We start from the raw sequence: 24,233 nt of genomic DNA, 5'->3' as shown, positions 1-24,233 counted from the left end.
AAAAAAAAAAGGAAAACCAAAAATATGAATAACAAAATGGCAATAACTACATATCTATCAACAATTACTTTCAATGTAAATGGATTAAATAAATACTCTAATCAAAAGATAGGATGGCTGAATAAACAAGAAAACAAGACCCTTACATATGTTGCCTATGAGACTCACTCACTTCAGATTGAAAGACACATACCAGACAAAATAGACTTTAAAACAAAGGATATAACAAGGGACAGAGAAGAACTCAGTAATCCCACTTCTGGGTATTTATTTGAAGAAACCCAAACACTACTTCAAGGGGACATGTGCATCCATATGTTCATTGCAGCATTGTTTACAATGGCCAAGATATGGAGGCAGCTTCGGTGTCCTTCGATGGAAGGATGGATAAAGAAGAGGTGGTATGTATATACACTGGAATATTGCTCAGCTATGGATGGTAATGGGTTCTTGCATTCTGCGGCAGCATAGATGGACCTGGAGGGTGTTGTGCTGCTTGGAGTACGTCAGACAGAGAGAGACAGATGTGATGTGATTTCGTTTATATGTGGAATCTAAAGAACAACAACAATAACAACAAAAACAGAAACAAACTCATAGATACAGAGAACATTTTGATGGTTGTCAGATGGGAGGGGGGTCCGTGGAATGGGTGAAAAAGGGGAAGGGTTAAGGAGTACAAATTCTTTATTACAAAGTAGCTATGGGGATATAGGGTAGAGCATAAGGAATACAATCAACAATATTGTAATAACTATGTATGGTGTTGGATGGGTATGAGATTTATCAGTGTGATAGATGGAAGGGGGTTGGGGAACAGGGTGAAAAAAGTAAAGGGATTAAGAAGTACAAATTGGTAGTTACAAAATAATCATGGGGGTGTAAAGTAAAGCATAGGGAATATGGTCAATAATATGGTAATAACTATGTATAATGCCAGGTGGGTACTAGTCACTATACTGTACACCTGAAATTAATATAAAATAATATTGAATGTCAACTGCAATTGAAAAATTTTAAAAAGAGGGGAAAAGGTGAAAGGGAATAAGAGGTTCAAATTTCCAGGTTTAAAACAAGTAAGTCATGGGGATGTAATGTACAGCATGGGGAATATACTCAATAATACTGTGATAGCGTGGTACGGTGTCTGATGGTTGCTAGACTTATCATAGTGATCACTTGAATCAAACAAAGAAAAACAGAAAACTTCAGCAAAGAAATAGTAGTTAATGGAGAATCAAGCAAATAATGATAGAAGTGAAACATATAATAACTGAAATAAAAATCTTGCTGGATGGGTTTAATAGTAGAGTGGAGATTATAGAGGACAGAATCAGTAAATTTGAGGACAAATAGAATTTATTTAATCTGAACAACAGAGACGAAAACAGACTAGGGGAAAAAATGAACAGTCTCAGAGATTTGTGGAGCAATAACAAAAAGTTAACATGTACAACATCATCAGAGACAGAGAGAGAGAGAGAGAGAGAGAGAGAGAGAGAGATTGAAAAATGATTTGAAGAAATAATGGTTGAAAACATTCAACATTTGGCAAAAAACCATAAAGCTACAAATTAAAGGATATGAGCAAATCCCAAATACTATAAACTCAAAGAAACCCATACCACAAGATACAACATAAACTCCTAAAGACCAAGAAAAAAATCTTGAAAGCAGCTAGAAAGAAACGCCACATTACATAAGAGAACACCAACTCAGAGGATGGTGGATTTCTCATCTGAAACCATGAACACTGGAAGAAAGTGACACAACATTATTCAAGCCATAAAATCATGTAACAGTCAACTGCAACCTGTATCAGTCAAAAACAGACTTGAGAAATAATGGCATCCTCTGGTGAAGGAAAAGTAAGACAGTGTGTTGCTTACGAATCTACCCTTAAAGGATGGCTAGAGGAAGACAGAAAATGATAACAGAATTAGAAGTTCAAAAAGGAAAGAACACTGGTAAGGTAAAAATAATAGTTTATTTTCATCACAAGTTCTTTAAATCATATTTGATGGCTGACCCAGAAATTGTAACACTACCTAATTATATGGACTATTATTTTCATGTCTTTATTGGCCATCAGTGAATCTTCTTTTGCAAAATGTCTAAGTTTTCCCATGGGGGGGAGAGTCATAATTTTATTATTAAAGCTCTTTAGATATTCATTTGACATATATTTGTGTGCATGTATATAATTTTCCTTTTTCCTTTTTATTTTTCAAAAGGTAGCTTTTGATAAGCAGAACTTTCCAATTTTGATGACGTTCCATTTATTACTTTAAAAATGATTGATGTGTTCCATGTCCTCTCTAAGAAATCTTTATTTCCCCCAAAGCCATGAATATATTATCCTATATTTTCATCTAGAAGTTTTATCATTTTAGGTTTTACATTTAGGGCTATATCTTGAATCCATTTTTGTATATTGCGAAAGGAAAAGTTCAACTTCATTTTTATTTAGCAAAATTCATTTAAAAATTTTCACAAAGGTCCATTTCTAGGCCCTCTATTTTTTTTTTCTCCATTGTCCTATTTTTCTGTGCTGATCCTAGTACCCTATTGAATTTATTACTGTAGCCTATAAATATTGAACTCAGGTAGAATGAGTGCTCCACTTTGTTCTTTTACAAGATTCCTTTTTTGGATATCTAGGACATTGTGTTTCTATGCAAATTTTAGAAACAGCTTGTCAAATTTCTATAAACTAGACAGTTGGGATTTTCACTGGGCTTGCATTAAACCTATACTGACATTTTAAGATTCACTCCTCCAATTCATGAACATGATGTATTTTTCTATTTGGGTTTTCTTTACTATCTCTCAGGAATGCATTTACAATTTTGTTAAATTTATTTCTAAATATTTTATGTCTTTAATGCTGTCTTAAGAGTATTTTGGGGTTATTTTTCTTCTTTTTTTTTTTGGCTGCTAGTGTATAAAAATAATATTGTTCTTTGCTTATTGACCTAATGTTTAACTCCCATTTTAGTTTTCCTTTCTCTCTTCAGTTCCATTTAAATTTCCTCCATTTTTGTCTTTTTATATTCATTTTTAATTCATCTCATAAATGCCATATTTTCTCAATGTTGAGAGTAAAGTACATGTCTGAATTTTACCTAGTTCTTATATAGTAGATCTTTCTTGCCAGTTCATCAAAGGAAATCCTCCTCCTTTGCATACTAGGCTCTCCTATTTATTTTATGATCTAGAACATTTTCATTTTTCTTTAACATAATATCTTGAAGATTTTCTGGCCAGATCTAATAGGTTCTCACTGGATTCCTTCATTTTCCACTCAATTATTATTAGAATCCTTATTTCACATCTGAAAAGGAATGTCTTACAGAAGAAATTTTTTATAGTATATTCAAGGAACCAACAGTCTTGGAATTGAGATGGAGGTGGGGCCACAGGTAGTCATAGGAGAGGAATCTCTTCATCTGGCCTGTACTTTCTTCATTTTGTTTGTTGATACCCTAAAGCCATGATCCAGATTTCTTTATCTGTGTCAGCAAGGTTAGCCGTGCCGTGGACTCTTCCCACTGGTGTTATTGCTCTTTGAGCCATGAACCTTATCACACCAGAGATAACTCCCATAAACTTTGGACCCCCAAGAATCATTGGTACCCACTGCCTTATAATCTCCCGTAGCCAAAGTAATCCAGGTGGTATGTTGGTAGAGTATCATATATCTCATGCTCCATTTAGACATTCGGGGGATATTAATGGGACAGTGTGTTACTGTCTAGGGGAGGGGAAACTGAAGCTGATCTGTGGAGTCTTTATTTTGATCTCTGCTGTATTATTTCTAGCAGAAACGCTTCAAGGATTATGGAAATCGGTGGCCCTCCTCTTTGGCTGTCAGTGCACTGTTTATTTTGACTGGTATGGGAGGGAATGAGGAAAGACGGAGTTGTTTAAATATGTTCAAGTAGTCACCTTACCTTAATATTTTAATTTTTAAAAACGATGAACGTTATTTTGAATTTGTACATTACTTTATCTTAGTTCTGTCAAAATGTTAATTCTTGAATGCAGTAAAGACAAAAAAGGGAAGGTCATAATTCAAAAGTGCTTAAATCTAACTAGTTATAGGAAGGAAAAAAAACGTTCTCATTGCAAAATAAAGTATTCACCACCTTCACTTTTTTTTTTAAATCAGTATAAACAAACTTAGAACTAAGACATATGTGCTACTGGCTGTCAGGCTGTGACAAGAAACAGGAACAAAGTTACTCTTTCCTAGTAGTTATATTACTTTAAGGCTTAAAGTGGTTTTAAAGGTATTATCTGAAACATGAGAAAAATTGCTCTTAGAGTATCAACTTTCCAGCAAAGAGGGTTCCTTTCGGGTTCTTCCTTGGATACAGAATAAGGAGGGAAAGAATCCAATTAAATTTCCTTTATCAGCGTGCACATACATACACACGCACACACTGAGTTGGCATATGTATTTTCTGGACTGCAAGATGAATTTATTTAAGTTCCTTTGATTTCCCAGAATGTTTTCTTAAAAAAGTAGACAGATGAGTTTTCAATGTAAAGTTCATGACCTTATAATTCAACCACTCTTCCAAGCACATGGATGAGGGCCTTTGTTTAAAGGATAAAGATTCTCTATAAAATAATATTAAAATAAACATCTTATTTCATACATATATTGAAAATTGGCCACCAGAATACAATCAGAAAGCCAATCTGTAGGCCATATGAGAGTGTGCATGTGACACACTCAAACACTTGAAAAGCTAGTCACCTGCCACTTAACTGACACAATGCTTCTCTTTGTGTCACCCTCACTCCTTGTCCCATGGGGGGTATTGTGACCTCAGGAGCACACTTCATGAGAGTAGGTTCATCTGAAATTCTCTGATGTTCTAAGGTCAGGGTTCTAATTTGAGAGCTTCCCTCTGAGTTTCATTTGTGTTTTGCAGTTTTTAAAAAGCAAAATTCTCTTTGAAATGATTCAGACTTCACCTATGTTTGGCTTTTTAGACAATGGCTGAGTAAAACTCTGAAAAACTCAGCCACTGTCTATTTGTGAAGAGGATGGTGGGCTAGTTAAGAATTCCTGGTAAAGCCATAGTCTTTCCACCTCCATGTGAAATGTGGCTTTGAAAGTACATCATTCCAAGGAACAAAACGACTGCAAGACATTATTTTACTTAAGAGTGAAGAAATCAACTTTCAACACTCAGCTGTACAACAGAAAAATATTTTAAATGATTCTGAACAACCATATGTGCATTGAGGGTCCATAACTATACATACTTTGGGAAATTCTTTAAATTGATTATCACCCACATTCAGAAACAATTCTGTTTCTGCATGTCTTGATAGCCTTTTGTCTTGAGTTATCTTTCCAAGGATGTTTATATAGTAAATAGCCTTGGAACATAGGGATATATCACTCAGGTGCAGGAGGCAGGATTGTTTACAGATGATATCTCCACCCAGGACAAAAGTTGGATAGATGTGCTTGCAGCCCATTGTAGAAGACAAGAATTGCCTAGGCCTAGGTTTAGCTTCCTGTACACAACCCACACATGTGCAGGTGTCACCTGGCCTCATCATGTCCCCTGTGGGAATTGAGGTATGAGGTATAAGAAAATGCTGATACTCTGCCTGCTGCTATTGATATGAGTAATAGGCTGGCCTTTGTCTCTAATATAGGTGTCTCGTGTCTTCCGCCATCACCCATAAAACTGTAGCAGATTATGTATTGGTTTGAAAGTAGGGTAAAAATCTATGATCCTTCAGTGTTTGGCAACCATGTCTGTATTTGAAGAACACATATATCAATGGTTAAAAGTAAATATTCAGAGGAAGGCTATGATACTTAAACATAAGGCGAAAGAGGCCCTAGAAAATGGGGTATCTAAGGAATATGATTATATGATGAGGATAGTAGTTTGGCTTACAGTACAACACTGAAGTTCTTTATCCCACCTCCATCCTCAACTCCCTAAATTTACTTGAAGATGAGGGCTGGGCTTTTGCTACTCTGCCTAGGTATCAATCAAGTTAGCCAAAGGGAATATATACACTCATAGAGAAAGGATTCTTATGGCATTCAAGGCACATAAGTGCAACAAAAAGAGACACACAAACTAGATAATCTGTACCAATGGAAGTAGAATTAAAAGGCCAAAAAGGAACAACATTCGTAAGGTACATAATGGAGGTCTGCAGAGGAATAAAGGGAGATATTCAAAACATGTAGCAAAACAAGTAGTTAGAAGAAAAAACACCATTTGATGATATTGGATACAATAACAAGGCATACAGTATTGAAATAAACAACTGAAATTGTTAAACATAAACATAGATACAAGCAAAGAATCAATTAGTATTCTGGAAACAATTTTAAGGATCTCTGCCAGAATGTTTCAGGAAGGGATAAAGAGAAGAAAAGAGCAAGAAAATATTAAGATATATGGAGAATATATCAATTTCTGCAAAATGGAGGTCTTAGTTGAAGAGAAAACAACATAGAAAGGAGTTAATATTTGAATAAATAATGTCTGGAATTTTCCTTAAACATGCAAGACCTCAGATTTAAACGATTTATAAAGGGAATAGATACATTAGAAAAAAAGGGAAATGTAAAAACCTTAAGAACAAAGAAAATTCTAAGAGCTTTGAGAGGCAAAAGTAGATTATCTACAAGAAACAATCAAAACAGCACCAAACTTCTCAACATTAACCATAATTACATATTTTTGAAGAAAAGCATTTCAAACTAGAATTTATATCCATCATTGACTTAATGTAAGGGCAAAAATTACTTAAATGATATTTTTAAATACATAAGCCCTTACAATTTATCATCCAAAGATCTTCTTTCAAAGAACTATTAGAGAGAAATACCCAACAAAGAGATAAATGAATCAAAGAGGGTGGTAAAAATGTTTAGGAGGTGATTATAAGTTCATTACTTAGAGAGTTCATTACTGTAAATAAACAAAGTGTATAACTGAAAAACATCAAGAAGTGAAAGAAAAAAAAAAAAGCACATGAAATCAGCCAATGAGTTAAGTTGGAAGCTTAGAGGAAATGAAAGCAAACAAACATACTTGTCTTAGCTTAAAAATTGGTATGAAAAGATAAAAACATGCATTAATCTTAATAAAGGAAGGGAAACACCAGAAGGTAAAAACAGAATATGCACATTTTAAATGAATAGGAGTAAAATTGGTCTATCCTATTGAAGATATGTAAGGAGATAAACAATAATGATGAACAAAAATTCAAAACAAGATAGCAGAAATACATTTTGATGGAAGAGTGATTCCATGAAGGTGATGGGTTAATTCACTGCTCAAAGACCAAGGCTCTCAGGTTGGATTTTTAAAAGATCCAGAATCACAATCACAAAAAAACTATAAATATATTAAAAAAAATAATGAGCACAGGAAGGCAGAACATAAAGATATAAAAATAATAAACCATGAAGATATGAACGATAAATTTTCAAGTACCCATTTAAAAATTTTTAAATAAAACAGAATTTAATATAGAAAAACATCTTAAAAGGGGAAGGGGAATCATATTTAAATAAAGGGCAATAGATCAAGAAATACAATCATCATCCCCTTTTATAGATCTAATATCATCTTTAAAGATGTAAAGTAACATCTGATAGAATTAAAGGAATAGATAAATAAATGTAGATATTGATAGAGCAAGAAGACCAAAAAAGCAGCAGAATATTTGAGAGCATATTTAGTATATTCAACATATGCATATGGCGAACTTTACACTCTCAATCAGAGGATAGGCACATTTAAACATTCTAAAAAAATCTTCCATGGATAAGACACGCAATAAACACCAATGAATGAATGCTGAAATTGTGCCCTAAAAAAAGATACTTTAAAAAAAAATTTTTTCTTATGTTTGTAATTAGAATGAATCACTATTAAATAACCCTTCACTTGAGGAAATGAAACAATAGTTAAAACTAAATTAAAGCAAGGCATTATATGTCAAATAAAAATTAGCACTTAAGGAATATTAAAGAGTTGAATGGGCTTATTAAAAAACAAGAATGAACTAAGCCTCGTAAAACTACAAGATAATAAATCTGAGGATACTAGAAGAAATAAAATAATAAAAACTAGGTCACAAATCAACACAATAGAAAACAAACAATAACAAAAGAGACACAATTAATAAGACTAAAAGATACTTCCTTACAAGACTAATAAAATAAATCTTTGGCAAAACAGAAGAAAAAAACGAGAGAAAAGTCGAAAGCGAACACAGTACAAAATGGAAATATAGAAATACCAGTTTTATAAGCAACTATATGCCACGAGTGAAAGATTTTAAAAATAAAATTATTAGAAGGAAAAAAAATTTACTAGACTAATAAGTACTAAAGAAATTAAACAATAATATATTTAAAAATCTCCCTCCACCCAAGTAAAAACAAAAACCCCTCAGGCTAAGAAAGTTTTTTTACAAGTGGTTCCACCAAATTTTAATGACACTAATAGAGAGTCTCTACATTACAGAATTCTCTCAGAAAACAGGTAAAGAAAAAAACGAAAAAAAAACCATCCAAACCATTTTTAAAGACTAATACATAAGGACAGTGCCAAAATTTACAAACTAAATTTCACATATAAAGATAAATATGAAAATGCTAAAAATAACTCAATTGATTTTAACACTGTACCAAGACCATAATAAAGACACGATGAAATAAATTTTCATTTCAAAATTTCAACCTCACAAAGATCTGTCAGTATAATTGATTACATTAAAGGATCATCGGGAGAAAATCACATGTTGATAAAAACAGACACAGTAACAGCATTTAATAAAATTGAACAAATGCTCCTGATTAACAACTCTCAGGAAAAATAACACAGGAGAAGAATTTGTAACTTGATAAAGATAAAGGTTAAATGCCAAACCTTATGACAAACGTGACATTGAAGAGATAACTTTATATGCATTCCCTTTAGGAATGGGGACAAGATAATGCCACCCATCATGATTGCTATTGTTCAACATGTGAAAGAAAATGAGAAAAAGAACCAATGACATACGATTAAAAAAGATGAGGTGAAAATGAAATTATGCACTTAATAAACTACAGAGGAAGCCTAACAGATATTTTAATACACAACTAGGATAAAGAGATTTGAGTAGGTTTAAAGGATAAAAGATTAACCTATAAAACTCAAAACCATCTCTCTCTGCTAAAAAAAAACAAAAATGAATCAGCTTTTAGAAAATGAGATACAATGACAATGAAAATTGAAACAATACTTTATACAGGAATTAACCTAATGAAGAAATCTTAGGTCTATGGACAAACACATAAACACAAATTAAAAGTTAGAAAAGTTGCACAGAGAGCTACACTACATTGGCCTGTAGATTAAATGCAATTCCAATCAAAATTCCAAAAGGAAATTTTTGCAAAACGGAAAAAGTAATTATAGTTTTTAAAAAGTTTAAATGCATTACTGTGAATGTATATATGAAGAGTATGAAAAATGAAAACACAAATAGAGGATGAAAGGGAAAAAAACAACTGCATAAAATAAATGAACAGGGACATTGTAGGGACACATGTGAGAATTTGTCATGAACTAAGGCAGACAATTCACAACTAAATTTACAAGTTAAAAAAAAAAGATAAATAAAAAGAGATTATTCACTCCTTAGAAAGATTACTTTCTTTTCTTTTTTTTTTTCTTACAGTAATCTCACCCTATCCATATTTATATATATATTTCAATTTAAGAACAAACACTCTTATCATGGAAGAATTCATGAAATGATGACGCTTCTGGGGTCAGCTTTCAGTAACAGCCTGAGCACGGGCAATTCATTTACAGTCTTAAATTCTCTAAGTTGTAGTGTATGCACCTGAGAAATGCGAAATATAACATGTACTTTATGAGTTTGTGAGAATGACACTGAACACATACATGTGAAAGCAGTTAATGTTATGCCTGGCCCAGGGGCTTGGGAAATACTGCTTCCTCCCACATGATACAAGGCATTATCTATATCTAGTGGGATGTATATTTTAGTCAACTCTGGGTTATCTGTGAGCATCCATTATGATGATCAGGGGAAAATATGTTAAATTAGCCTATAGTTTAGCTGTTGCCCCACCCAACGTTAGAGAACCTATTATTTATGAAATGTTAGGAACATTTTAGTATTTCTTTTTCCCTGTCCCCTTGTCTCACCATGGAGGTGAAATTAACACCATTCATACCATCAGTGAGGTGGGTCTGGGAGTTATCTTTAAAGCAGCAGTGTGAGATTTTTTCAAAGATGCCTAATCTTGTTGGATGGTTCAGATTTTACTGGATATTGTCCAAATGTGCTATGAAAATGTAGCTTCTTTATTATATCTATTCTTCTTGTCAAGTTCTCTACCCTATTAGGTAATGGAAAAAAGCAGAGAAACCATCAATAATATTATTGTGTTAAATAAAGGAGTTGGAGGATTTTCAGTTCACCGGCTTTCTCCTGAAAGCCTTAAGCTCTTTTACATTAAATGTCAACTTATCAGATATTCCTCCTCTCCTCTTGATTCATCCAAGGTGGTAGCAGAGTGTACGTGGAGCCTCACATGACCTCATGTTTTTAGCAATGGAGAAAGGACCTCAAATCTACATAGTACTTTCTCATAGGTCTCTCCTGCAGTGTGGCTGGTCTGATCTTTGGTGGTGGGATAGATCTCAACTGAGTATTTTTTTACAATGCGGTGCTGGCATCCACCAACTCCAATGAGAGTCCCCACACATTACAGAATCTTTATCCTGACTCCAGGCGTCTACCAGGCCCTCGGTTGGTGGAAGGCCTACCCTAGTTGCATGGGAATATCATTGGCTATGGGAAGTCAGACCTGCCTCAGGTCCATTGCTAGACACTTTCTCCTGCCAGTGTCCTCTATCGCTCCCACATCAAACTGAATAAAGCTCTGAGCTAAGGGCTGGGCATCTCCTAGAGCAGGGGTCAGCAAACTGCGGCTCGCGAGCCACATGCGGCTCTTTGGGTACGTTCCATCTCAAAAGCTTGCCAACTCCTGGAAGAGCCAATCCTGTCCCTCACAATTCAGAAATTATTCGAGAACCATAAATATAGTTTTACATAATCACCATTATGTGAATAATATCCTTTTAAAATTTTATAAGTGAAACTATGCTAGTTTTATTTTCATTTTCAATTTTACTTTAGAGCCACATGTACGTACCCAAAGAGCCGCATGTGGCTCGCGAGCCGCAGTTTGCCGACCTCCGGTGGCTCTTCTGTCTCAAAAGTTTGTCGACCCCTGAACTGGAGGCCTGGAACTTTATCCTGATTATACAATAGATACCCAGACTCAAATCCTTGGGGGTTTCTATGTGTAGTTGGATGTTTCAGTGTTTTGTTGATTCCAATTTTATTGATTTAATGATTTCAATCCCTTGCAGTTGGCTTCAAGAGGGGATAAGAATTAGGACTATCATCTACCTGTTCTCTTCTGCTTTGCACCATCCCTTCTGCCTAAGGTGTTTGGGATTTCCCTTTGTTCCTGTACAACAGGAACTTCCTTTAATTAATATCCCCAGTTCTCCCTACCTTGGCTCCACAGTAAAACGCCACGAGTTGCTGCAAAGGCCAGGCTCTTTGGGTTAATGAAAACAAAAGGTAGTAAGAAAATCTTTTTTAATTAAACTGTTCCTAGTGCAGAGCTGAGATCAGTCATTAGCAACTTTCTGTCATTAGTCTTAGTGGCATGTAAAACTGCCACTGTCCATTTTCGCATAACTGACTGTCCTTCACATTCATGAAGACCTGGCTTATGAGCACCCATAAGACTTTGTTGCATGGATTGATATCTACAGCTCACTTGGTCTTTTTCCATTCAACTGGATTTCTAGACCTTTCTGAAATATCATAGTCTCATGATTTTCCAATAAATTCCAACAAGGTCACTGTCAGCCACATTAAGCAGTAGAAAAGGAACGATCTAATCACATCTAACCATAACTGCAAATTTTTTACATAAGTGCATATTTTTCATTGCAATATTACTGATAGGTGACATGTAGACAATGTATAAGTAATTAAATACATGAGTTCTGACAATTAAGTTCATGAACTCGTCCTAGGAAAAGCACTACATACCTCATTGCTGAATATCACTACGGTCACCTTTGAAGTACTCCCCTTGGGAAGTTATGCACCGATGCAGCACCTACTCCACCCTTCAAAGCAATTTTGGAACTCTTTTTCTGGAATGGTAGTAGTCTTACCCTTGATGTCTTGAATGTCATCAAAATGTCTTCCTTTCAACATTTCCTTTCTCTTTGGCTTAAGGATGAAGGCATTGGGGGCCAGATCAGGTGAGTAGGGAGGGTGTGCCAATACAGTGATTTGTTTACTGGCTAAAAACTCCCTCACAGACAGTACCATGTGAGCTGGTGCATTGTCGTGATGCAAGAGCCATGAATTGTTGGCGAAAAGTTCAGGTCGTCTAACTTTTTCACGCAGCCTTTTCAACACTTCCAAATAGTAAACTTGGCTAACTGTTTGTCCAGTTGGTACAAATTCATAATGAATAATCCCTCTGATATCAAAAACAGTTAGCAACATCGTTGCAACAAGTTCATGAGTGCAGTGCTCATAACACCAAGGTTGCTGATTCGATCCCTGCATGGGCCATTGAGCTGCACTCTCCACAACTAGATTGAAACAACTACTTGACTTGGAGTTGATGGGTCCTGGAAAAACACACTGTTCCCCAATGAAAAAAAATGTATGTTGAATGCTGAAATAAAAAAAATACAACCTTAGTCTGATCATTCCTATATTTTAACCCTTAAGTTAAAAGCTCATGGCAAGAAGGCAAACAATACAGAATTATACAGCAAGAAAGTATTCCTGGGGATATCAAGTCAACTATGCAAAATTATGGGGGGTCCACTGACTTCAAGGTGGGTAGGGGCATCTTGCATTTGCTGTTCAAATAGAGATTTAAACCGTATTTAAGCCTTATAAATCATCACTGAAACTTGAAAATAAAAATAAAAAAATACACGATTTTTAGGGTAACAGATGTGCTACAACAACCTAGATTCTATGATAGCAAATATTAATGTAATGTAGTAAAAAGATAGACCCTTTATGGCTTCTTGGCTCAGAAAGACTTCTCCAGTTTTTCAGAAATATTTTATATCTTTCAGTGTTTAAAGTACTTAATTTTTGGACTTATGCCTAAACTGGTCAAATATACAGCGTATCTGAATTTGTAGCCCATTTTAACGATATTCCATATGTTTTAAGATTTATTCTTTATCTTTAGATTAGCTCGACTTGGTAATATTTTGCATTGTTCTCAGCAAATAATAAAAGGTGTAATGAAGGGCATGTTAAATGTCTTCCTCTGCAAAAACCTTTCCTCTCCTTTATATATACATATACAGCGGGTACCAAAAAAAAATGTATCCACATTTTAAGAAAGGAAAAAGACTATTAAAATTGTAATAATATATACTGGTGACAAAAGATGAATACAAGTCACATTTGACTTCTGCAATTACAAGAGGTGCTCAAAGTGGTTCCCATCAGCATCCAGACACTTCTGATTATGGCGAACTACTGCTTGAGCATAGATAACATCTCTTAAAACGTGTAGACATTTTTTGGCACCCCGATATATATACAGTAATACTTTGGTTTGCGAGCATAATTCGTTGCAGAAACAAACTACTCGTATTGCAAGACATCACTCATTTACCAAGTTAAAAAGTATTAGAAATGTTTGCTCATCTTGTGGAACACTCACAAACAAAGTCACTTGCAATCCAAGGTTTTCACTGTACTTAGAATTAAAATCTCATCTGTCTTCAGTTCTTAGTATTATAGTTGGCTTTAGTATTTGTCGCAGCCAGCCTTCAAGATGCTCCCCAGTGAGCCTGTCTCCTGGTATTCACACTCTGCCCCTTCCCACGTTGTTTCAGGGTTGAACCGAGTGACTAACAGAATATTGCAGGAGTGATAGTGTGTTACTTCTGAAGCTGACTCATAAAAGACATGTGGCTTCTGCTTCTGTCTGTCTCTCTGCCTCTTCATCTTTCTTTCTCTCTCTTCCTGGATTGCTCACTCTTGGGGGTAGTAAGCACCGTGTCATAAGGACACTTGCAGCTTTGTGGAGCAGTCTATGGGACAAGAAGCTAAGGCCTCCTGCCCACAGCCATGCGAGTGAGCCTCTGTGTCAACCCAGCACCACCACCCCCATCCAACCTGGCTGCCATCCTGACTATAACCTCATAACAGACCCTGAGCCAAAAGCACCCAGCTAATCTGATCCCAAATTTCTGATCCATCAAAATTAAGATAATAAATGTTTGTAGTTTTAAGCCACTAGGTTTTAGGATCATTTGTTATGCTGTGATAGATAATACCTTAGTGTTTCAACATATAGAAAACAAAATACAAACAACATAGCTGTCTCCTCAATATTTTACCTAATACACCTTTTATCCAATATGAGAATCCAGATGTCCATCTAACCATATATGGAAAATGTCTTTTATCCCTCTCTTGATCCAACAAAATCTACAAATTACTCCATAAAATTCCTCCCTACCTTTTAAAGTTTTTTCCCACTTGTTCCATCACTGCTAAACATGGTAGTTTTCTTTCTCTATTCTGCAGATCTGTTCACCACACCATTTTTCTCCATATTTTGCTCAATAAATTGAACTATAAGCATCCTAAGGGCAACCTAAGTTCACATTTTAGGCTTTCAAGTTTCCGCGGGCAGCCCAATGCTGAGCATCAAGCTCAAACACAGAATTTTGTGATTTAAAGGATCTCAGTTCAGACATCTTAATATTTGAGGTCTAGAGAGAGGAAGCAACCTCCGGAGCCTATCTGCATAATGACAGGTCTGCATTCGATTCCAGGAATTCCATTTCATCTAGTCCTCTTTCCACATCACCACTTGAAAACAAACAAAAAAAATTGATGTTGGTATGTTGATAAACTGCAGAAGCAGAGGAAAAAGGGCTCTACCGAATTCTATGTTCTTTATGATATCCTTTAAGTCCCATCACAACTCAATTCATGTTTATTATTTTTATCATGCCAAATATTCCATTTTTAAGCAATAAGAACCAGGTTCAAAAAAAGAAAGGAAGGAAGAAAACCAAGACCAAAGGAAGTTACAGTCATGATTTATTTTAAGACCTAAGTTTTAAACAATGTTTCTTTTCCCAGATTTCTGGACTATTTTGTCAGAGAACACTCCACCTGCGGAGTTTTTTACCTTGATCCTGGCGATGCATATGAGTAATGGTTCCCAGCTGTTCTCTTTGTGATGCATTTGCTCTTTCTGTGTATTTGATGCCTAAGAGACTGGACATTGCAGATACTGACGTGTATGTTTATATGCATAGAAGTAGAATTTCCACAGAAAGATATATACATCTCAGTTGGTGGGATAAAATGCCCCCTATTGAGGAAAACAGATACCCATATGAATACTTTGCTTTGCTCATCTCCTCTTGTGTGCCTTCATTCTTTGATCACCTCTTTTTCTCCTTGAGAATTCAGTCAGGATGCAGGGCTTTGGGCAACAATTTCAAATGAGTTTAGGGGGCAAAATGGAGCAAATCCGATTAGTTTGAGGTGCTATTTCAGAATTAGGGGCAGATTTTCTAATTCTACCTATGCAATGCATTACAAACAGTAGGCATATAATACATATTTGTTGAATAAAAAGACTTAATGCGTCAAGCATTAATGAATCCACAGCCAGAAAAATCTGTCTTCAATATTCTACATCAGTCACTTTCAATCATTTTTCTTCCATGATAAAAATGTTACCTTCACATGACAGATCACATTCACATAGGTGACATATACTTCTATAGGTATATCCAGAATTTTTTGAAAAGTTTTGCACTTTTTTTTTAACTTAATCACAAGTAACATACGTTAAGATTCATAACTGTCCGGAAAAGCCACTCACACTGAGTGTAGGATTGGTGAAATAATAGTATGTTCTGTAGGGTTCTGCAGATAGCCAGCTCATCTCTACCACTCCGGAGTGCAGAATGGAATGGAAGTGAGATAATGATGTTTTACCAAAACTTTGAATGTATTCTAATCTGAAAAAAGGCATCGTTTATAATCTTAGGCTCTTCAAGTATTGCTAGTTACAAACTACAGAATTTGTTATAGTCATTGATAACATAAGAGTACAGATTGATACTTTAGTTGAGAACCATTTAAATACGTGACTTAATTGACCTTTAAAAAATGGAATTGGATTAATACATTGAAAAATATCACTGTGGCGATTTGGAAATGGGTAATAATTTAAATATATCTGAATAATTCACTGAGGTTAGCAATATATAGTGACTAGGGAATCAATTTCTGATTCAGAGAAAAATTGATTCAAATATTATATATTTACTCTATCATTTACTAGTTACGTGAACTTGAGCAAGTTACTTAAATTATCTAAGTCACAGTATAAATGATGATAGTTTCAAGGTTGTTGAATATATTAAATTAAATAAATAACTTAAGTAAAGCCCTTTACAGCTTCTCATGCATGGTAGGCATCTAATATACCTAATATTTTCCTTCCTGCAAATTATTCCTTTTCTCCCCTATGTTTTCTCTGTTGTCTATTTCTGCTCAGCACCCCTTCCTATCCTTTTATATGTTTTTCCCAGTTTCACAGGAGTTAGAAGACTGAGAACTACTTTACTCTCTGGATGCAAGTTGGTTCTGCCAATGAGATGCACTAGCAAGTCTTCCTTCCTTCCTCCTGCCTTCCTTCCTTCCTTCCTTCCTTCCTTCCTTCCTTCTCTCTTCCTCTTCTTCTTCCTCTTCTTTTTCATCTTTCCTATAACTTTAGAAGGCAGAACTTGGGTGATTTCCAGTATCCCTTAATGTGCTGATATTTTGTTTCTCTATTTAAGAAAAACTAAGTTCTTGGTTTGGAGGGATTTTGTGCAAGACAGTCTTTACAGTTCTGGGAGTGAAAAGTCTTCTCTCACTATACATACTTGTATGTCAACTTTGCCACTCATTAATTGTAGTTTTGTTTTAGTTTCTGTATTACTATGGATTTATATTTTAATACTCTTATGAGCAGCCATTTAGAAAGTAATTTCTCTGTATTAGGTCCTTTGGAACTAATGTGTTTTTATATTATGATAAGATAAATTAAGTTACGCCTAACTACTATACTTGTTCAGTCCTTCTATTCGCATCTGTAAGAATGGACGTGCTCTGGAAAAGTGAATTTTTACAAAAATTCTGCTGTCATCAATTATTTCCATTTTTGTTTAGGAATTCTGTCACATGGCAAAATCCACCAAGACACACCAATTTCGGCATCTGGGAGCAGCTGGACGATGCACACAGGTTTGGTGATAACAAATAAAGTCTCAGAACCTTAAGGGGAGAAGGACTCAAAGGGGAAGAGTATGAAGCACCAACCACCTAAATACATGTTACTCCTTCTCATTTGGACATTCTGAAAAATTATTTTCGGCGCCATTTTGCAAGACTCATGCTGGGTTCTTTTAATGAGGGAAGCGTATGCTTTCTCAGCATCTAAAGAGCTCTACCCCTTAACAAAGAAACAGGTTTGATTATTTACACATTACATAACTGGGGACTAACACTGGCAAATACTCCAACTGTGATCAGTTATTTGACTTTAACTTTTGAACAATATGTATTTTTTTTCCTCTAAGGAACATTTTCTGTCAAAATTAAAAGAGCAATGGATCAAATTTTGACTAGAAATGCAACTAAATGAAATTCAAATATATTAGTGATATTCAGGTATGTTTTACATACTAGTGGCAAAAAGATGTCAACCAAGGCAAAACCTGCTAACTAGTTAAACTCTTCAGACTGTAGATCAGTAGTGGAAAATCAACCTACACTGACTTGTCGTATTTTATCTATACTGAACCACAGATGTATTTTTCTAAATATTTTGCTGTAGCTCCTGGGGCTAAATGACTTTTAGCACATTAATGAAGCCTCTTAGAAACCTACTTCTAAGGCCACCAAGTTCGTTCTAGATTTAGTAATGCAAGCACATTAAGGGTGTCACACTGATTTAAAAGAATCATAATATCCTGCTGGAGGAACACATTTCTACTGGTTTTGATTTAGTCTCACTCAGTAAGGAGTTTCTGTTGAAAGGATGTCCACTGTGGCACTGATTTAAGCAGGAACTCCAAAGGAAGTCATGTTATCATACTTTCCTTGTAGCCTCAGTATGTAAAGTGTGAAGATAAGAAAGTTTAGGGGCTATCCAGACATTGTCAATTTTATTTAATCCTATTTGCAAGACATCAAATGCTTTGTTTCATGTGTCCTGAATATGTTTAAATCATTCTAAGTTTCAAGCCAAATTTGAGTATTAGCCACAAAACATCTTGGTAAATAAGTGCAAAACGAATCATTCAACCTCCCTCCACCCCCCTTTCTTTCCTTCTTTCCTCTCACCCTTCTCTCTCTTTCCCATCCTTCCTTAACTTTTTTTTTTTTTTTTGCTGATTGTAAATGTAATCTCCCACGACCATGGTACAAAGTAAAATAAAAAATACAGAAAAGCGTGTAGACGAGGAGAATAATCTGCTTAATGCTAGTCTCATGGGATAGCCTCTGTTCATATGTCAGCAAATTTTCTTCAGTGTTTTTATGCTAAATATTTTCTTTAAACTTTGTAAAGTTCAAAAAAAAAATAACAGAAATATGAAGGTTTTTTTTACATAAAAAGAAACTCGTAAAACAAATGTAATTGACAAACCAGCTTTCCATTTTAATAACCTACACAATTTTGTCCTGTGTGCGTTTTACTTATATATTATATGTATTCATTCTGTTTGAAAACTTAATTTTATCTAGCTGTAAAATTTTAGTATTGCAAATCAAAAGCATTAGCGCCCCCTTGTGGTATAAGAAAATTTAAGCAGCAAAGGAGTGCTCTCTTTAAATTTGCCTCAAGTTTTCTCATTCATGTTTTCAACAATGCATAAAAAATTTTTAAATCTCTATATAACATGTAATTCTAAATATATTCCAGACATTTCAAAGTGCAAGTGCATAACATAAATCAATTCACACAATGTTTAAAAATATCACTAATTTAAAGAAAAGTTGAATATTTTCTTACATGTTTATATTAACATTCTGTATGATATTTTTCTCTCTATGACCTTATAAAAATAATAGAATTATTTAAAGCACTTAAATTTACTTTTAATAGTAGGTAGAACTTATCAAATGTGCGTATGAATAGTGGGAGTGTTGGTAAAAATGCATATTTTGATTTCATAGGTTTGGGTGGAGCCTCACAGTCTGTATTGCTAATAAGCTCCCTGAAGATATTGATATTGTTGGTCCAAACAGCACACTTTGCATAGCAATTAGGTAGAGAAAGCATTTAATGCTTTCGTATAAAGCATTTTAAAACTTTTGGAAATATTTTACAGAACCAGCTATAAAATAAATATAAAGATACAATCCTTTGGGAAATGAATGAACTTTAAAAAGAGAAACACCTTTACAAATTAATTGATCTGTGTGCATTTCAATATGCTAGTTTATATTAATAAGTTCAAAGGAAATTCCCAAGTTGTATTTGTGGATTTCTTTTATGCCTTTTTGATTTGCAAATGTGGAAACAAAAGGCTATTTTAATATGTATTTGACTTTGAAATGTTTCTCACCTATCAGATTTTCATAGAACATGATTGAATTAAGAATCAATGAGAAGAATGAATTTTGACCATAGAGTTTTGATCACACCAGATGTCAAATGGACGATGCATTTAGCACATTGCTTGACACACAATAAGAACTCTGTAAATTTTGACTGTTATATCAATACATCAAACACACTATTCAAACAAAGCCTCAAAGTATAATAGATTTAATAATGATTATGTAGACAATTATATTGAAAGGACTGTGTCTAAGAAAAAGTAAGTTGTGGTGTTTCCTTCTGTTAAGAGATATGCTACCTGTTACTTATAACAGTGCATGGCTATCTTAGAGACTCTTGGTTTCAATAACTTTTCATCCCTAACTAAGCACCATATTTAGAAGAGAAAAACTACTTGAATGTTACCTGAATACTTTTTAATGTTTGTATTATATCCTCTACCAAAGAGTATTTAAGGCTTTAAATCCTCAGGGAAAGGATATTATTATTTTTTAAATATGTCCATATACTTATAATATTATTCTAATAATGTATATTTCCAGAAAATCAGATATAGGACATATAGAACAGTTTGTGTGTGTGTGTGTGTGTGTGTGTGTGTGTGTGTGTGTGTGTGTGTGGTGTGTAAAAAGAACATTAAATTAGTGATAAGTGAATGACCTAACCCTTTGAATCTCAGAATAGGAATAAAGGCACGATTATTACACAGTTCCTACAAAACATTGGGAATAACAGTCATTTTTGATGTCCAATAAGACGATTTTATTTTTTTTTAAATGGGGGGAAGAGAAACCTCATAGCATGTGTAAGTCCATCATACAAAAAAGTAAGCTATCATCCAACCTGTCCAAATTAGGAAGTCAAAGCTTTAAGAGGTAAATAACTTACCTTGTCACTCGGAGCCCATGATAATAGTTGATTAAGTCTCAATAAAAATGATATGCTGCTAAAGACCAGGAACTACAGCTCTTTCATGTATGTAGACCCTTTAGGACACACCGCATACGGAAGACTCATCATATTGCCTTTGTTCACTCTTACCACAGAACCCCATTAAAGACCACCCATTACTGGGTATTCAGTGCCCACAGCAGGGACTGGGCACCTCAGCCTCCACACACATCGTGTGAGCTCTAGAGATTGCACACCTCTCTTCTGACCAAGTATCTTTTTTTTTTTAACTACTTCAATTATTTCATAAGATGAAAAAATAGTATCCATCTCTAATACCAATTTCAAACTCTTGTCCAACGTGTCCCTGCAGTCTGTAACACATATGGGATTGAAACTAAGAGTAGGCAGCAATCTGATACAAGCACTTCAGGGAGTGACAGTATGAAGGATTAGAACACTACACTGTTTATAGTGCCAAAAGTAGCAATATAAACTGAAGAGTAACAGCTTGACAAAAAGAGTGATTAAGAAGTAGCTGTTATAAACTACTTTTAGCTTTAGATATTTAGTTTACACTGACTTAGATGTATAACCATTTTATTGGCATTTTAATACAATTCACAGAGAATATGAATGCATCACATTAGCTAAGTACTAGTCATATTTACAGATGAAAAATTATAAACTTATGATACTCTTGTGCCTTTCTCCTAATGACATTTCCAACATTTAATGGTTGGTATTTGTATTTCTCTTTTTGCAGACAGCATAATTAATACCGAAATGTCATGTACAGTTTAAATTTTTGCATAAACTCATTATTTTACTTAGAACAGCTTCCAGCTGTAGTTAATATTTATTCAAATTTCTATACATATGAAAGTAAGGAATTCAGATCTCCCTATTTCACTTCTTTTCTGAAGAAAAAGGAGCACTTCACTGAGGAAGTCCTAACAAGCACAGAAAATCTTCCAATATGCACTAATTTGTACTATTTTATACTTCTGAAGAAATCATCACTGCTGTCAGATTTTTGACACATAAAACTATAAAATCTAGTAGAATTTCAAATAAAATCTCCCATCAGGTAGAACAGTAGCTCCTTATGCATGTGTTTTGAGTATATATATATATATATATATATATATATATATATATATATATAAAGGAAGACAGGTCACCTGTTGGCAGCACAGTGGACGCTCAGCTCGGGCCAGGAATCCAACCGGTGACCCTGTTGCTCAGAGCTCACACTCTTGAGTGAGCTCTTAACCAACTGAGCCACTTGGCCAGCCCTATAATGTGTTAACTATATTTTAATAAAAATATTTTTTAAGCGGTAAGATGGAATAGACAGATGCTGTGCCGACTACCTCCCAGGATCACACCAGAATTACAAATAATTTATAAGATATTCAACCTCGGAAGTTCCCTGGACCCTAGATGAGCAGAACCTCTAAACGAAGCACTTAAAGAGGAGGCCACGTGGAGTCTGATAGAAGGGGTGGAGACAAGAGAGGGCGAACCCAGCAAGGGATACCTCAGCAGTGGGGAGGCTTCTCCGGTTGGGGGCGAGACCCTCCGGCCCCACACCGTGCTCACCAGCCCAGAGTTACTTTGCTGGAAAGAGTTCTACGATAGCTGGAAGGAGAAAATAGTGAGGACTCTCTTTTCTCGGCTCGGTGAGGCTGGGGGCGGCTGGAGAAACAGTGGAGCCGGCACACTGACTCGCTCACTGGTGAGCACTCACCTGGTTCCTGGTGGAGGGAGTAGCTTTGTGAGCGGAGCCCAGGAGCCTGCGGGAAGGACTGAACTGAGCGCCTCTGGCATGGGAGCTGGAGGTTTTTGGGACCATTGTTCCCCTGGTTGGAGCTTCCACACGAGTAGTGCAAAGGAGGCCGCCATTTTTTCAGGGCGCTCAGGTCTGGGACTGTATTGGTCTGCTGGAATTGGCGCAGGAGTGCATGTGTGCGTGCACATGCGGCCTTGGATTCCCCACCCTCCATACTGTTTGTGCTGCGTAGCCAGGGAAACGCCAGGCAAGCGCGCACCAACTACAACAGACTGCTTATTGAGACCCAGGAGTGCGCACTCGCCTTAGGTCCTGATTTCCGCACTGCATGTGCAGAGTTGTCTTGGTGGCAACTGGCTGTCAGGCTGCTCGGCCTGATCTTTGAGCAGCTGATTGGGACAGGCTGAGACAGGGAGTTTACCTGGGAGTGTACGGCGGCGAGCTGTGTGCCTGCGTGATTCAGCCGGGGCTTTCCGGGCGAGTTTGTGTGTGTTGGCTGCTGATGCAGGAGTGCATGCTGCTCTGACTTGGTGGGGGCCACTGACCACACCCTGTGGTGCCTTGGGGGCCTGCCCCGCCCACCTAGAGCTGTGTTGCCAGGGGCACCCTGAGCCCCTGGTCCTTAGCTCCTACCTCTGCAGGCCACAGAGGGTTTTTTGCAGCAGCAGACAGCCCGCAACAATGTGTGAGGATTTTTAGTGGTGAGCACAGTTCCAGAGCACACAGCAACTAATTGTGAGAAGCTTACTTCAAGTCTAGAGGGGGGTCGGCGCATGACGAACTGAGCCCTTCCCCCCAACAGCTGGTGCTGAGTCGCCCAGAATCTCTCTATTGCTGAGCAAGTGGTCTGCAGATTAAAGTGGGCAGAGAGCCCCTCCCTTTTTTTTCTCTTTTTTCCTATTTTTTCCCTTTTTCTCTCTTTTTTTTTTTCTCTTTTCTTTCTAGGTGATCTAATAAATCGAAGCAATCAGAGCGACAGCCAGAATGAAGAAACAAAGAAACATGTTCCAAGTAAAAGATCAGAAGAAACCTCAAGCAATGCAACTAAATGAAACAGAGGTATGCAACCTTTCAGAGACAGAGTTTAGAACACTGATGATAAGAATGTTTCAGGAACTTAAGGAGGACATAATAAGGATACAGAAATCATAAAAAACAATGAGTTAGAACTAAAGAGTACAATAACTGAAATGAAGAACACACTCAAAGGAATCACCAGTAGATTAGATGAAGCTGAGGATCGGATCAGTGATTTAGAAGACAAAATAGCAGAAATCACCCACTTGGAACAACAAAAAGAAAAAAGAATAAAAAACAATTAAAATAGTTTAAGAGATCTGTGGGACAACATCAATCGCAACAACATTCGCATCATAGGAATACCAGAAGGAGAAGAGAAGAAGCAAGGGATCAAGAACCTATTTAAAGAAATAATGACTGAAAACTTCCCTACCCTGCTGAAGAAAATCGACATACAAGCCCAGGAAGCATAGGGAGTTCCCAACAAGCTGAACCCAAACAGGTCCACACCAAGACACATCATAGTAAGAATGGCAAAGGTTAAAGACAAAGACAGGATCCTGAAAGCAGCAAGAGAAAGACAGCAGGTTACATACAAAGGAACTCCTATAAGACTAACAAGTGACGTTTCCACACAAACTCTGCAGGCGAGAAGGGAGTGGCAGGAAATCTTCAAAGTGATGCAAAATAAAGGCCTACAACCAAGATTGCTCTACCAAGCTCGGCTATCACTTAAAATTGAAGGAGAGATAAAGAGCTTCTCAGAAAAGAATAAACTTAAGGAAT

General features: G+C 35.9%; 1 protein-coding gene and 1 long non-coding RNA gene across 5 annotated transcripts in view; one reads left to right on the top strand and one right to left on the bottom strand.

The window, feature by feature from the left end:
* The window catches only part of LOC109373273 (uncharacterized), a 59,459-nt gene extending 36,052 nt beyond the window's left edge, over positions 1-23,407 (top strand). For both annotated transcript variants that reach the window (XR_002122193.1, XR_002122192.1), the window contains 2 exons: positions 17,344-17,418; positions 23,373-23,407. This is a non-coding gene — a long non-coding RNA (uncharacterized LOC109373273). The remainder of the gene's footprint in view (positions 1-17,343; positions 17,419-23,372) is intronic.
* Positions 1-24,233, bottom strand: part of LOC109373272 (uncharacterized protein C8orf34-like) — a 186,780-nt gene that overhangs the window by 150,150 nt on the left and 12,397 nt on the right. The window lies entirely within an intron of this gene.

Source organism: Hipposideros armiger, unplaced genomic scaffold (assembly GCF_001890085.2).
Source record: "Hipposideros armiger isolate ML-2016 unplaced genomic scaffold, ASM189008v1 scaffold_698, whole genome shotgun sequence".
Classification (NCBI taxonomy): Eukaryota; Metazoa; Chordata; class Mammalia; order Chiroptera; family Hipposideridae; genus Hipposideros; species Hipposideros armiger.
The sequence above is the reverse complement of the archived record's forward strand: the minus strand, read 5'-3'. Positions and strand labels throughout refer to the sequence as shown.